This window comes from Sparus aurata, chromosome 4, assembly GCF_900880675.1.
Source record: "Sparus aurata chromosome 4, fSpaAur1.1, whole genome shotgun sequence".
Classification (NCBI taxonomy): Eukaryota; Metazoa; Chordata; class Actinopteri; order Spariformes; family Sparidae; genus Sparus; species Sparus aurata.
In genome coordinates this window covers 30,905,632-30,920,594 of record NC_044190.1, presented here as the reverse complement: position 1 = coordinate 30,920,594, position 14,963 = coordinate 30,905,632, and the positions used below count along the sequence as shown (strand labels likewise).

General features: G+C 41.7%; 1 protein-coding gene across 1 annotated transcript in view; it reads left to right on the top strand.

Annotated features, from left to right (window-relative positions):
* The first annotated feature begins 1,007 nt into the window (after positions 1 to 1,007).
* esrrga (estrogen-related receptor gamma a) overlaps positions 1,008 to 14,963 on the top strand; it is a 147,169-nt gene continuing 133,213 nt past the window's right edge. The window contains exon 1 of the mRNA XM_030415124.1: positions 1,008 to 1,317. The gene's annotated coding sequence lies outside the window, so the exon portion shown is untranslated. The remainder of the gene's footprint in view (positions 1,318 to 14,963) is intronic.

Below are 14,963 nucleotides of genomic sequence, written 5' to 3'. Positions count from 1 at the left end.
AAAGTTCTGTCTCCGGGCATGTTGACATGGTATGACCCATACAGAAGAGGAAAAAGAAAATTAACTTACAACAAAAGTTAAGCTTTTTGTTTTCAGGATGGACTTTTTGGGTTGTTAACCTGCTGGAGGATTGGGAGAGAGAATGTCAGATCAAGATTGGGATGCACCGACCTACTTCTGGGATATGTTGAAAATCCTAGATGGAAACATTCCCATGGTTTTCTAATGTACAGTGGAGAATGAGCCTCCTCTCCTCTCTCCCCTCCTGTCCTGTCCTCTAGTTGTTACTCTTAAACTGCTGAATTGGTAACATTGTCAAAGAAAAAAAAAAAAGAAAAAAAAGGAGCTGCTAGCAAATGTGGTTGAGAAACTGGACCCCCCTCCTCCATAAATAGATGTTTGTTTCTGCTCTCTGTGTTTGTTTGTGTTGCCTCTTTCTGGATCGGGCCTGCAGGGACCATTTTTCAGAAACGACAGCGAGGCTTTTGGGAATACTTAGACTTCCTCTTTTCTCGCCTCCCCTCTTCTTCTCCCCTCTTGTCTTGTTAAGACACTTCTCTTCTCTTCTCTTCTCTTCTCTTCTCTTCTTTTCTCCTCTCTTCTTTTCTCTTCTCTTCCCTTCTCTTCTTTTTAAACTTTCAATTTGGGTTTTTGTTTACACGTCACAGACACAACATTCAGTGAAAACAAATAAAAATTGTAAATGTCTTTTCGTTCTTATTTCCCAGTTTCCTCCGTCATGTTACCCAATTCATTTTATGTTCCTGTCCATCTGTCTCTTTAGTACAAGACTGAAACATAAGTGGTGCCTCCACAGCTTCTGCTGATTTACAGTAAAGCTTTTTTTTTTTCCTGCAGTGGGACTCTGGCTGACTGTCTGCAGAACGCCGGTGTCCTGGAGTGGCACATCAGTTTGGTCAGTTCGCCCAGCACTCCTTCCTCTCCTCTTTCTCCCTCCCTTCCTCTTTCTCTCGCTTCCTCGTTCTCGTACTACCCGGCACTTGAAAAAAAGAGAGAAGCCCTGCTTCATGGCTTAGAGAATGAGCTGTGCCTCTCAGCTGCGGACCGAGAGAAGAGAGGAGAGGAGAGGAGAGGAGAGAGAGAAGGGGATAGGGGGAAAAGGGAGGAATACAGAAAGGCAGCGACACACTTGCATCTGTTGTGGCAGCGTCCTGCAACCGAGAGGCAAATGAGAGAGTGGGAGAGAGACACAGAGAGAGTATGCCAGAGTGAGAGGAGAGAGAGAAATAGAGGAGATGTCAGACAGCCGTGTCCTTGAGAGCTGCACCACAACTCTTTGAAGAGGGCCGGGAGACGGTGTGAGTAACGTGCATCTCAGCGGGACATGTGTGTCTTCTGTGTGTGTGTGTGTGTGTGTGTGTTGGTGTGTGTGTGTGTGTGTGTGTTGGTGTATGGGTGTTTGTGTGATTTTGCTTTTGTGTGTATGTTGCATGGTGGTACAGGTGCAGTACTGTTTGTTTGTTTTTGTGTGTGTGTGCGTGTGTGTGTGCGCGCGCGCGTGCGTGTGTGTGTAACCTGCTGCTTGCACGCTGACCTGCCAAGCTCACAGTGAAGGGGGTTTGGCTGCCGATCTTCTCTGCTATTGTCTGCCTGCCTAAGTGTTGCTGACAGGGGATTATGGCAAATACAAAACGCCGTATGGACCAAAGAAACACAGTGCCAAACTTCATAGACACGCATGCATGCATGAAGCTCCATGTAGAGAGCTCTGTTTGACCGAGCTCGCTTTGGTGTGTGTGTGTGTGTATTTGTGTGTGTGTTTACGTACGTGTGAGTGTGAGCTATTATGTTTGTGTATCCGGGTTTAGTTGTCTGTGAAATCTGCAACATCACAAGATCTGATTTTGAGGGGAAGAACTTTATACTTTAGAATGGATGTCTTCACTCGTCTAATGCTGGCGCTTCATGCAGCAGCACTAAAACCACCTGTAACTATCAGGAAAAGTCAATGTTGAGTCAACTTTACAATCTGTGGTCGGATTTAGGGCCCAATACAACCTGAAAACTACAATGTTGTTCTCTAATCATTTTCCTTAACGAGTGGAAGGTTAAAAACAGGCATTATCTACTGATAAGTAAGTTAAGTATTAACTGATTAAATGTCTAGTAGTTAAATCAACATATTCTTATACCTAAAAGACTGACTGGGTACAATGTCAGCATCTCCCAGGATGACAAATATCACAGCTCCCTCAACAACACGACCATTGCAGTGTAACAACATCGTGTGTGAACTTCGTCGTTCGGTCAGTGTGTGGTTAGGTTTAGGAAAACATTGTGGTTTGGGCTTCAATCACTACGTTACTTCTGTAACCTCCATTACAAATGTACCTAAGTTCATACATGCCCACACCGACACTTTGGAAATAGTTCAGAGACTTTGTTTCATGCATTCTGGGGACTATAAAAAACACAGGATTTAATACAGGAGAATTGTGACTCGAGGAGGAAACCTTGAGAGTCTCCCAGGAAAACTTACAAGCTGGCCAAAATTACATGAGTAACTTACGCTACGTTATGTAGCTTTACCACGTTAATGGTGCTAGAGGTCGTCACTTAACAACAAAGTAAATATGGATCATAAGAACCTGCAGTCTATTTCGATCGTTGTGGTTGTTTTTCTGATGAGGACAGGCTCGCTTAAAGACAAGTAAAGACCATCCTCCTGCCAAACTCATTTGAATTCTACTTCTTTACTTGGGCTTGCGGTTTGGGGATGCACTATGATCAAACCCTGTGAGGTCTCGGGATCAGAGCCAAGCGGTGTGACCCATTGAACTATTTGTAACTAATCATAGGCCACAAGCCATGCAGCATGCCATGGAGCCCAGTTGGGTTACACTCATCAAAATATAATGAGAGTCAACATGTCACTCATGTTTCCGAGGGCGTTCTCGACGTGAATGTCATTACTAGAGACATGTGCCATTTTATTGCATTAAGTGTCAGTCGGCTGACATCATGAGGTCGGCGGGCAGGTAAAACGCTCTCTCCTCTCGCATTCAGAGCAACCAGTGGAAATATGTTTAATATTCGAGGTATGATACCGGCATCACACCCTAATCTAAAAATGCCCTGGTTGCATCATGTCTTATGAAGCAATGTGGATATCACATGTCCAGTATCATCTACTGTGTTTGATCATTTGTAGGGAGACAAGTGTGACAGAGATCATACTCTCCAGGATATATTTAGAAATTAAATTATAGCATGCTAAGTGCATAGATAGCATACCAAAGGATGTATATCATTTCTCTTTCTTGCAGCACCAGTAGTGACAGGCATATCGCAGGATTCATGTTTCCAATCAGCATCAGTGTTGTATCGTAAATTATAGTAAATATTTTAACTCCTTGTACCTTTAAAGGAAACCCCTGTAAGACTATACAGTAACTTTATACGGTATATTACAATCAAATGGGCTGTGATAAACATTAATGTTACACATAGGCAGCTATTTCATGAGCTGCTGTCTGCTGGCATAAATTATTAATACGTTGATTTTATTTCCATGTTGTTATTAGAGCTTTGTTCAACAGTTTAATACTACGACAAGTAATGTATTATGTAATATATATATATAGCCCTGAAGGTTTAAAACTCAAAATACATTTTCTTACTCTCCATAAAAGCTCCACATCTTCATGAACAGTGATACTACAGCACAGTACTGTATGTCTCGTCATATAGTAAATATTTTAAGAAGATTTCTATACATTATATGACTTTTATTACATTATATATTTTATTCCTGAAACAGCAACACTTTACAATCAGGAAACATTTATTAACATTAGTTTAAGCAGTAATAATCATTAAGTAATGGTTAATTAGCAGTTAAAAAAGTAAGAAGTAATCGATTACAATTGGTATTCATGTTGAGTAAGGTTATGATTTAGACATTATTTAATAGTAACAAAAATGCTTTTTGCATTAATTAATTGTTACCAGAGAAAAAACACTTAAAGGTTATATCTGTAAGAAAAAGTAGATTTATGAGTCTCATCCCAAAGTGAGACGAGTTATGAATGAGACTCAAAAATATTTTTTTCTTAAAGCATTTTGAATAGATGGCAGTTGTATGACACATATCAAAAGCATATCACATGCTTTACCACAAACTAACCGGGAAACCTGTAAGCCAATCACATTGTTGCACTGATGAGCAAGCGGCACTCTGGACGTGCGCATGTGTAGTAGAAATATAACCTGTGGGGAAAACAGTGTATTAAACCTTACTGTGTTTTTTTTTTTTTTAATCAGATTTGATGGTGATTCTATACATGCAGTATCTCTTATCCGGCGACCAGAGACCGTAGACCATGCTCACATAGTGACCATTTCCCTCTGACGTCACACTCAGGATGGGAAACTTGGAAGCTAACATTAGCTGTTGTCCTCTAGAAGTTAACAGGTTATGAAATATGTTGTTTTACCTTAAATTCTTGTCCCTTCTGGTTATCACTTTCCATTATCTTTTCAGTTTTTTGATCAATCACTAAGAGGTGAAGTGATGAGGATTTGTCAGATTCCCTACATTTACTACGACATTTGAGCTTCCCACCCTGAGTGGGAATAACTGCCCAGGGGCTTGTTACCCTTGAAACTAACTGTTTCGGTTTACTTGCATTTACATTTGAGTTCTATGGCAAAGTTAAAGAAAATATGCAACAAGAGGAGTTTATGATATTGTTTATCTGAGATCTCCCTCACAATGGTCTCCACAGGTTTCTGCGATTTAAAAGAGGCTCTACTATAAACAAGTTATATAGCAGTAATAGAAAACGATATGATTGTTAATGACTAATATTTAAATATATTTTGAAGTAGGTTCATACATGTTTTCATGTATATTATTGTATAATCTATCACAGTCCATGGTAAATTATAACTAATCCCTGAGCATCAATGAACTGAGTAGTAACAAGCAGAGCTGATGTTGTCCACAGTATATATATTTAGACTTTAGAAAGTGTCCCCAGGGTGAGCATGTAAGTGTGCAGTATGTAGTGAGATTGTGCGAGCATGGTGTTCCAATCACTGAGTGTGTACGTGCACACGGTCTGTTTGTGTGTGGCGCAGTGTGTTTTAGGCTGTTCCAGCCAACCAATTGAGGTCAGCCGCTCAATAATTAAAGCGTGTCACTGGTTAGTGCACGAGCTGGGTCGGCCAATCAGAGCAACTGATGTCAGATCGGAGTGAAAGAGAGTCAGAGTGGCTGTTAAAAGAAGGAGAGAATGGGGGGATAAGGAGAGACAGAGCCTCGGACTGAGAGTAAGAGAGATGACAAAGTTTAGAGATGGCAGATTGATGATTTTCATTCACGTGAGCGGTCCTAAAAGGTGTTCAGATCTACACGCCTGAAATGCTGCTGGTCAGTCTCGTACTGTGTCCTGCCATGTGTGTCCCAGTTTTTCACTTGTTGCAGCACAAATCTGAGGAGAGTTGCCCAGCTACACTATGTTTTTGGTTTTTTTTGTCTAACCTTATTACAGTAACTGAGGACTGAGCACACCTTACAGCTGTTACCTGAGTTGAGGAACATCAGGTAAGAGGAGGAGTGCTGTTAACTCACAGTTACATGCTGCTTTCCTGGTTCAATGATGAAAACAAAGTTGCAATACTCAGCTGGCAGCCTGATGACAACCCACTGGTTGATGCACTTAGAACTTTCAGTGGGAGTAATTAATATGTTGGTCAAGATAATCAGTGTTTATTGATTTTTCTTTTCACCCAGTGAGATCGTGGTAATCTTAAACGTGCTGCAAATTTAATATTTTTAACATCCAAAAAAGGATATTTATGAGAATTGTGAGCATGCATTTTATCCTGGCTGTTCTTATCAAAGTGCGTCATCCACATATGAGGATGTTCAAAATGAGAAGTAGCTTGTCATTTGTCATCATTTGCCAAATAATGCTAATGTGTTAATACCTTTAATTAGCATTTAAATCAGCACTGATTTATTTGAATATGTTGAGCTTTCAGAGGTGAACCATAGGCACGGCGATTAGCACCACGGGAGCTTTCTTTTGTGGAATTGTTGTGTTCTCTCTGCTCTGTTTGCATCGGTTTCTTCGGAAATGTGTAACACTCCTGTCACTGACCTCAGAAGCAGAGTTGGTCTCTGGGCGCTGCAACATGTGCACTGTCAACTGCTCCTAAATTTGAAGCATGGCTCCAGCGCAGAACATGAAGTCCCTCAGAGGAACTATTGATGTGTAACTTAATTATTTTATGTTTCTGATGACCACCTGCTGGTAGTTCCAGTCTTCCTGCCTTGGTGTTGCAGTGGCGCAGAAAGTAAAAGGCATTGATCTGCAGCGTTAGTTAACGTAACTCTGACGTTCTCCTGAGTAAGACATCAAAACATTGGCAGGCGTCCGTAATGCTGATGAAAGGAGAGAAACATTTCTTCGACACCCATCTCCGTCGGCACTTTAAAGTTGGTGCTATTCTTTTGGCTGGGACAGTCAGACAGTAAACTTATTAACATGTTGACTGATAAATAATTTAGGCAGGGTAAGATGGCCCAGGGCACAGCCAGCTAATCACACCAGTGGCTCAGTTTTATATGATACAGGTTGTGTCGGTGTAGCACTCCGAGGCTCCAAGGTGCTGATTTTGCAGCTGCTGGTGGTGAGGAATCGGGAACCGGTCGACAAAACTCTCAGTTGTTCCCACTGGCAGTAATATCTGCTGTCAGTGGGAAGCCAATGATACGTCTTAATAATCTCTTGTGTTTGTGCCTGTGAGTAAAGCTGAGAGCTTCTCCCATCAGTTTGGTCTGCTGTTTCTGCTCAGGATACTTTAGTTACTTTTTGGTAATCAGATTACTGTATAGCATTCCCCTCGAGCCTTAGATGTCGTCTGGAGGATGTAATCTGATCACAGACGTGAGCCTGATGTGAGCTTCTATTTATCTGGAAGCCTTTCTGGGTGATGTGAGTTCCTATTAATACTCCATGCAGCGGTTGCTGCCTGCCAGCCTGCTACACACACACACACACACATACACACACACACACACACACACACACACACAAACACAGTCTGGTAACCAGAGACTTGAGACTTCTGAAACACTACAGACTGCAGTCCACTTCAGGCCCTGATGATGTCATTAGGGACAGCATATCATTAGTGACATCACTGCAAACAGGAAATTAATTTGTGTGACAACATAACAGTACCAAGAGTATTAAGTGGTTTTAACTTGTCTTTCTTTCTCTCTTTCTTTCTTTCTTTCTTTCTTTCGTTCTTTCTTTCTTTCTTCCTTCTATAACCTTCATATTCCTATTTGTCCAGCACTCCACTTTAACAGGAGATCTGATATTTGTAACATAGATGAGTGAAGTTAAGGGCCATCCACACCAACAACACTAACTGTAACAATGACTGTACACTCGTCGTTTTCAGAATCATTCTTACCCAAGCGGATGGTGCAATCCACCACGACAACAACAGCGGCGAACTATAACGCAGGGATCATTTGTTAAACACTGATACCACGAGGTGACAGATTAATGTTAGCCCAGCATGTATCAATAGTGGGCATTTCTAAACCACAGAAACATTGAAACAGGGTTACTTTCCATTTGTTCGGTATATGCATATTCTATTGTTCTTTTGTCACAACGCTGTGCTTATGCTCTGCTGAGGTTTGGACACAAAAAACACTTGATTAGGGTTCGCAATACACCATGGTTTAGCATAAATGACCCATTTCGGTCGTCGGATAACAAATGGAGATGGTTCGAACGTCCCGTGAAAAATAGCTAGGTTTGGCAAATGTCTACGGATGTCTTTTTTTGACGATCACGGGGAAAAGTGATGTCAAAGCATACACAAGATCGTCTTCAAAAGGGAACAACTCCCATAAAAGAGGGTCGGATTCTTCTAACTCCTCTAATCTTTTAAGAATTTCCCAAGCCTGTATCGTTCGGGCTTTTTTGTTTTTGTTCCTCTGTAGAACTTGCAACAGTAACAGGCCTTCAATATCTATCTTCCTATGCTGACACAACTGTTTACAGAGTGCTATTGTTCATCAGTGTGGATGCTCTCATTCGCGGTGTGGCTGGACATTAACTCTCAAAAAGGACAGGAGAGTGGAGCTTCTGACATTTCTTTCTTATTCCTCTCGAAATATTTGTTTGGATGATTGTAATATCCTCGTAAAAACCATTAAAGTAATTTCCATAATTATTACGTCCACTCATCTGCTGTCCACTTCCTGTCGTCCTGCCAGATCTTTTCCCCGTCTCAACCTTTTGTTTTAAGTTGTCGAGTTTGTCCACTGATGTCTCTCTGTTCTCTATAAGCCTTCTGTATTTACTGCTAATCCGTTTTATGCTTCTCCCAGCCAGAAGCCCCGGCGAGATCCTGTAGATTTAGCCAGAGGTTGATCTGATGATTAGTATTCAGCTGTCAGAATACGTCAGTCAACTTCTGGAGGCCCCTCTCAATCCTCACCCTCCCACCATCATTTCACCTCTTTAAACTCTCAATGTATACCTCTGCAGTGTAGTGTGTGTGTGTGTCTGTGTGTGTGTGCGCGGCCGCATCACGATGTATGTAACCGCGTGGTCCTGAAGAGAGAGCCCCGCGTGCATTAATGTAGATACACATCCACCCTCCTCCTGATTTCCCAGGAAGTCGCCCTCCATCATGCTAAATGACATGAAAAGAGCTGGAGACAGATATATGCATGAATTAATTGGCTTGAATAGGAGTATTTAGAAGCTTAATCCACGGGGATTAACACAAGCAGCCCTCTCCGGATTTAAGCTTCTGTGCGTTCTCAGCAGAGGATTGTTTCATTTCGCTCCCTCCCTCCTCCTCCTCACATGCCACCACCTTTAGTTAGTCAGTGAGCCTCTAAAAAGCTGTCAAGTGTAGGATTAGCGATGTAGAATACCACTAGATAGCTAATTGCCCTAATAACCTTTAAAAAATATATAATAATGATTTTTTTATTGTGACATGTTTTAACTCCAGCTCAACTCTTGTTTAGCTCAGCCTTCCTCTGCTTAGTGCAGACACAGCTGTCGTTAAGGGATCAGTGCAAACAGGAGATGGATGATAGTCATTATTATCTTAAAGAGCAGTGACACATGGCAATTATTTGTACAATATTGTGCTTGGTTCGAGCCCCTGTTTACACTTAAGATTCTAACTAAATCCAGAATTAGATGCGGAGACAATTAACTGATGAATAAATACAGCGTGATTGTCAACACGTACTAGCGCTCATAATGCGTAAAGCATAAAAAAAAAGAAAAGTCTAGTCCTGTTGCAAATGGCCAAACTCAGGAAGGTGATGATAAGACTTGAGCAGAGAAAAGCCAGATGCAATAATCATAAGTTTCGGACAGATTCTCTTTCTGGGTCAGTCATGCCGTGGATTCCATCCGATGTATGAAAAGTAAAAAGGGATTATCATGCAAAGAAGGAAAAAATAGACCTTGATAGGGTCAAAGTCTGCTTATACTGTCCTTTGGTCAAACTCTTCAGTCAAAATGTTTACATTACAAAACTTTCTGTCTTGTAATTGGTTATCTTGAGGTCTTTTGCACACTACATGACTGATATTCATATATATATTTCACCGAGAGGAATCCCCAAAGAGCCTGTTGACGAGGTCTCCAAATGTTTTGTCATGCAAACCAAACAAAACTGTGCGGAGCAGACAAGAAAAAGCCATCAAAGTTGTTTGTCTGCTGATTTGCAGCGTAAAAACAAGGCAGGAAAAAGAAAGAACATAGCTGAGAGTTCGAGGTCAATTAATATTTTCAGTGAGAATGTTTAACTGCTTGATTATACTGTAGTTCAGCAAGGTGCAATACTGAAAAGCCTCTATGAATACCAATGTTTTGTGATAGGAGCTATATTTTTGCTCCCGCTCCATGATGAAACTGGGTTAAGAGAGCTACAGCGGGGGACAGCAGAGGAGTGTCTGCTTTCTTTGGCTGTAGCTCGTTCCACAGCCAGATATTTAGCCTGTTAGGGATTTTTCAAGCGTCTGTGAGGCAGCGGCGAGCTCTCGGATTGCATCTTTGAATAGGTCGTGCTAAGTGACCGCCGCTCAGGGCACAGAGTGCCCATGTGCCTCCGGACTGAGGCTTTTGTCCACAATCTCCAAAAAAACAGTTGAAGAGTGGAAAATATAGGCTTCCATCTTGTAGTGTGAACTTGGCATTCTCGAATCCACACACCTGGCCGACCCCTGTGAAAGGTGTGCGTGAATGTTTGATTGTCAGCTGGCGGAGTTCTTATCTTTTTTCCCATTTAGCTCTACCCTCTACTCTTTTTTTTTTTTTTGTCTGTCTCCTTCTGCCTCCTTCCTCCTTCATTTATGAGCTCTGCACTGCAAGTCTATGAGATACTGAGCAGATCAATGCCTATAGATTGGCTCATTGGAAGCCATTAGTTACGGGTTTTTATAAAGCTAGTCATTATTGTGCTTAATCTTGCAGAAAATTAAATTTAGAGTTGTGTACAGTGTTTTGGTTAAAAGTTGTTGATTTTTTTTCTCCCCCTCTCATTCACTTACCAGCTGCTATTTTTCTCGCCTTTTTTGCATTTATTACCGCGTGCGTGCGTGTGTGTGTGTGTGTGTGTGTGTGTGTGTTTAAGCCACTGAAAATTAATGACAACCTGCTGAAAGTACAGACACACACACACATGCACACACAAAGGTGCATTAGTGTCACTGTTAATAAACCATCATGCATCCTGGTCATGCCAAAAAACCCTTCAAGAAAACTGCCCATACAACAACATGGCTTGGCCACAGTACTGCAGACGTACAGCAGTTTTTTTTTTTTTCTTCAGTGTTGGCAATTTTCTCCATTGTCAGAGCCTCTGTATTCACTGGCTTTAATAACTTAAAAGTGATGGTGGTGTCGTTTCCCCCCCCCCCCCGCCACTCTGCTTTTGTTTTCAGAGAGCGCTGCGACGCTGTCCTGGTCCAGCTTTAATTTTCAGAATTGGTCATGAACTCTTGGACACCGCACTCACTTTTCTCTCCCGGCGCTTTCTGCCTCCGTCCTCTCAGACTTCCCCCACCCCATTACTCTTTTCCTCAACTCATCTCCCAATTGGACAACAGTACCATACCCAGTGCCACAGATGCGAATAAACTTTTAAAGTGGCAGTATGTAAGAATTTTGGTGGAAAACACAATCAGGAAAAAGACTCACACACATTGTCCACCTCATTTGCATTTAAGTTGACTGACAACAATGTTTCGGAACTTAGATTTTCATCAGGTTTTCCATAGTGGAAAACATGAAAAAAACCAAAACAATTAAATTATCAACAGAATCTGAAGTCATAGCATTGCTGACATTTTGATGTCACTAACACACACTAATATCTTGACTTTGTGAACATTTGGTATTCTCTCCCCCGTCAAACTTGCAGTAGTCACTGGTGTTTATCGGCTCCGGCTCCAATAAGAAAACTCAACATCTGAGTGAACACGCTAATTTTCACCCCTTGTCAGGCCCGATGCTATGATGTGCTCGTGGCTTTTATGACTGAGTACTGCAACATGCCTTACTCAGAAAAAAAAAAATACAATGAAAAAGGAGTCACGCACCTATTTTTGGCAGGTCTTTTCACGTTTAAAAAACCCAAAATACACCAGTTTATCCTTGGCGTTAAAGTGGTATTTTACTCCTTTTAACCCCACTACCTCCTGCCTCCTCGTCTCTCACTTCCTTCTCTCACTCCTCTTCCTCACTCTTTCCTCCTTCCATTTCTTGTGTCCTCAGCGTCCCTCATGTCTCCCCTCTTGTCACTCTTCCCCCATCCCTGCTCCTCCTGTCTCACCCGTCCCTCTCTGCTCCCCCACACCCACATCCTCTCTAACTAAACAATAGAAGCCTTGAGCTCTGAAAGATCGCTTTCCCATCCCACCCCAACACCATCAACGCTGCGTTCCCTCCTCCTCTCCCACCCCATGATGATATGCAGAGTAGGGCAGCAGCCTTCTTTTGTTTAGCTTAGCGCAAATGAAAATTGCTAATCAATTTTTACCCCCTCTTATTTCATGGCATGTAGTTCCTGCCCCTCCCCTGCCAGCTGTCATTGTGTGGTTGTGGCGGAGGGCTGAAAGCTTCATTAGCAGGAGGACAGCATGTTTTGCCCCTCAGCACTGTATTCATGGAATTACTAAAGATAGATAGGACACTGCCTGGTGTTGCTCATAGATTTAGCGCAAATAGATACTTCCACCGGTCTGCCTTGTCAAAAGCATAGCAGAGAATGTTGATCATGGTTTTATGATTATAAACTATGATATTTTTTAAGCCTTTGCATGTCTTTCATAGAGTAATATAATCAAGAGCCGTAAGTAAACCTGCTGAATAACCAGGAGTGCTGGCATGAAGAGTTTCTATTCCATTCACTCAGATACAATCATATATAAGCTCTTGTCTCTTTGTGCATGTTTTAATTTTCGAACTCTATGTTTTTACTTGATGCAAATTGTGCGTTTTTACTGAAGAACCATCAGAATAAAAGCTGAATATTCCTGAAGTTTTAGTTCACAGTTTTTCCTTCTCATTCTCTTTCTTGCTCACCCTTTGCTCTGTTTCGTTCACTTTCCGTGCAACCTGCTGACTGCTTTTAATTCAGATAACTAAATAAGGAGCAGCAAAAATGTAAAATTAAAAAAAAAGCATATCCAGAAAGGAAATCCCTTCCATTCTGCACAAAGAGCAGAGTGCTGAACAGCAGAAATGTTCTACCGTCTGTATCACCGCTAGCCACATAGAGGACCGGTCAGATCCAGTCTGGCTCTGGCCCGGCTGGTACTGGGCCTCCACTGAAGTTTATTTTCTTTTATTTTTCCCCGGGATGGTGATTGGCAACATCTATAGAGTTAGACAATGGTGACCTTGTTTTCCTAGTGGAATATACAAATCCCTGAAGGGCAGGTAGACCTACGTGACCGTGACCAAAAGGTGCAAAACTTAATGTGAGGGGCACTCCAAGGGAGAAATTGAGCACACCTCACCTCTTGCCAAATAGCTTCTTATAAGGCTAATCAGCCAGTGTTTTCAATTGGCCAAAACACAGTCTAAAACAATATATCAAGCTCCAAAAGGAGAACTTTCAGCCCAGTTTCAGTGGGGCTGGTCAGGACTCTCCACTCTATTACTAAACTGTCAACATATCATGGTGGAAAAAAACATTAGAGGTAAATAAAGCGTCAATTCATGTTTTACACTTTGTGATGCTAAAAATGTATATTCAACTTCTTATTATTTTATATAGCAGAGATGGCTGCGAAAGTTTCTAAACTTGTAACATCTTGACTGACACCCTGTCAATATCAGGAACTGTACAAAACAGTTGTTTTTTTCCTGAATAAAGATGTGAATACACTTATTATTAGCACTTATTTAAAGAGAGTCATGGCAAAGAGTGTTGCCTCTTGGCCGCTTGTGACCGAGCACTTCCAGCATAGCTGACGTTTGCCTCCTCAGCTTTAGTGTAGGTAAGCTAGATGCAGCTAAGTGCACAGGTCAGAGGTCACAGGATGGCCAGTGGTAATGGGATGGAAGGAGAGGGGGAGAGGGAGGCGGGACTATCTCTTCCGGCTGATACTGATCTGATACAGACCTCCCTTCCTCATCTCTCTGTACTCTGTGTTCACCTGCCTTTTGATGAAAACAGAAAGAAAAGAGAGTACAGCAAACTGTCCACCCCTTTTTACTCAGAGGGTGTGAGTGTTTGAATGTGTGAGCATTCTGCTCCAGTTTCAGCTGTTTGTTTGAAACTGATAATCACAGGCTCTTCTGTCTACTGTGAGGAACGGTTACCACCTCTCTGCGAGACAATATCTCCCATAGCCACCTCAAATCAATACTTCAGAACATTTTCTCACATATGACCCATAACATTTCACTTTTGAGTAGACAAATCAAATCTGTTAATCTCATGTTTAAACAGCGTCAACGCGGATTGTTTTATTCTGAAAATGAACCTGATGTTATGATGTTGTTTCAGTAGCTGGCTTCCTGTCTGCTCTCTGCTGCATTTGGTTGAATTGAAGCGGCGTGCTTCGGCTACTGGCAAAAATTTAAGCCTTGCATATCTGTTACCGAAGGGTCAGGACCAACAGAGTTACAATGGAGTAGATATGCTGCTGTGGCAGATCGGAGACGGACTGAAAATGGATCTGCAGGAATTTAGGTGTTAGTGTGGACATCATAATGTCAAAACTGTTAGTCCCTGACATAAGTCTTTTAATTTGCTTTCCACTAAAATTTTCACATATTGCACCTTAAGTCGTGACATCAGGATGATTGCCAAAACTAACAAAACAAACTTTAAGCATTCTTATTTGGAGAAGCTAAAAGTGAGTCAGCATTCAGGATTAAAGGCACTTCTAATGGCTGTGCAATTCGATTTTTGACCTTTGACCTCACCAAACTACTTGAGTTTACCATTTCACTTAACACTTCAGTTAAAATTCAAACGGCATTATTGGCATGAGCATTTGGACGCATAAAAGCTAAGTCCTAATCAGAAAACATACCCCAGCAAATCATGGATTGATATCGGTGTGAGGCTGATTTTAAGCATCCGAATGTTGAGGGAGTTGACAGTTGTAGTCTTGTTTTCTGAATCAGTGTCAGTCTTCTTCTGCTAGGTCTGAAATCTGAAACAAACCTGACAGGGCCGTTAAAGCTGACACATTGCAACACCAGTGTGCCTGAGGCCATGATAAAAGAGACGACTTTTTGATTGGCTGAGAATTGAAACCCGTATCCCTTACAGCTCGCTCGTCTCCACACCATCGACATATTGCATTCAGAAGACAGGAACAATTGGAGGTTTCTCGTTCTACAATTTCTATAGACATTTCAAGAAATTAGAAAAATGTGCAGATTCCCTAATTTACAGGTTCTCCAACAGTATTTAAGATC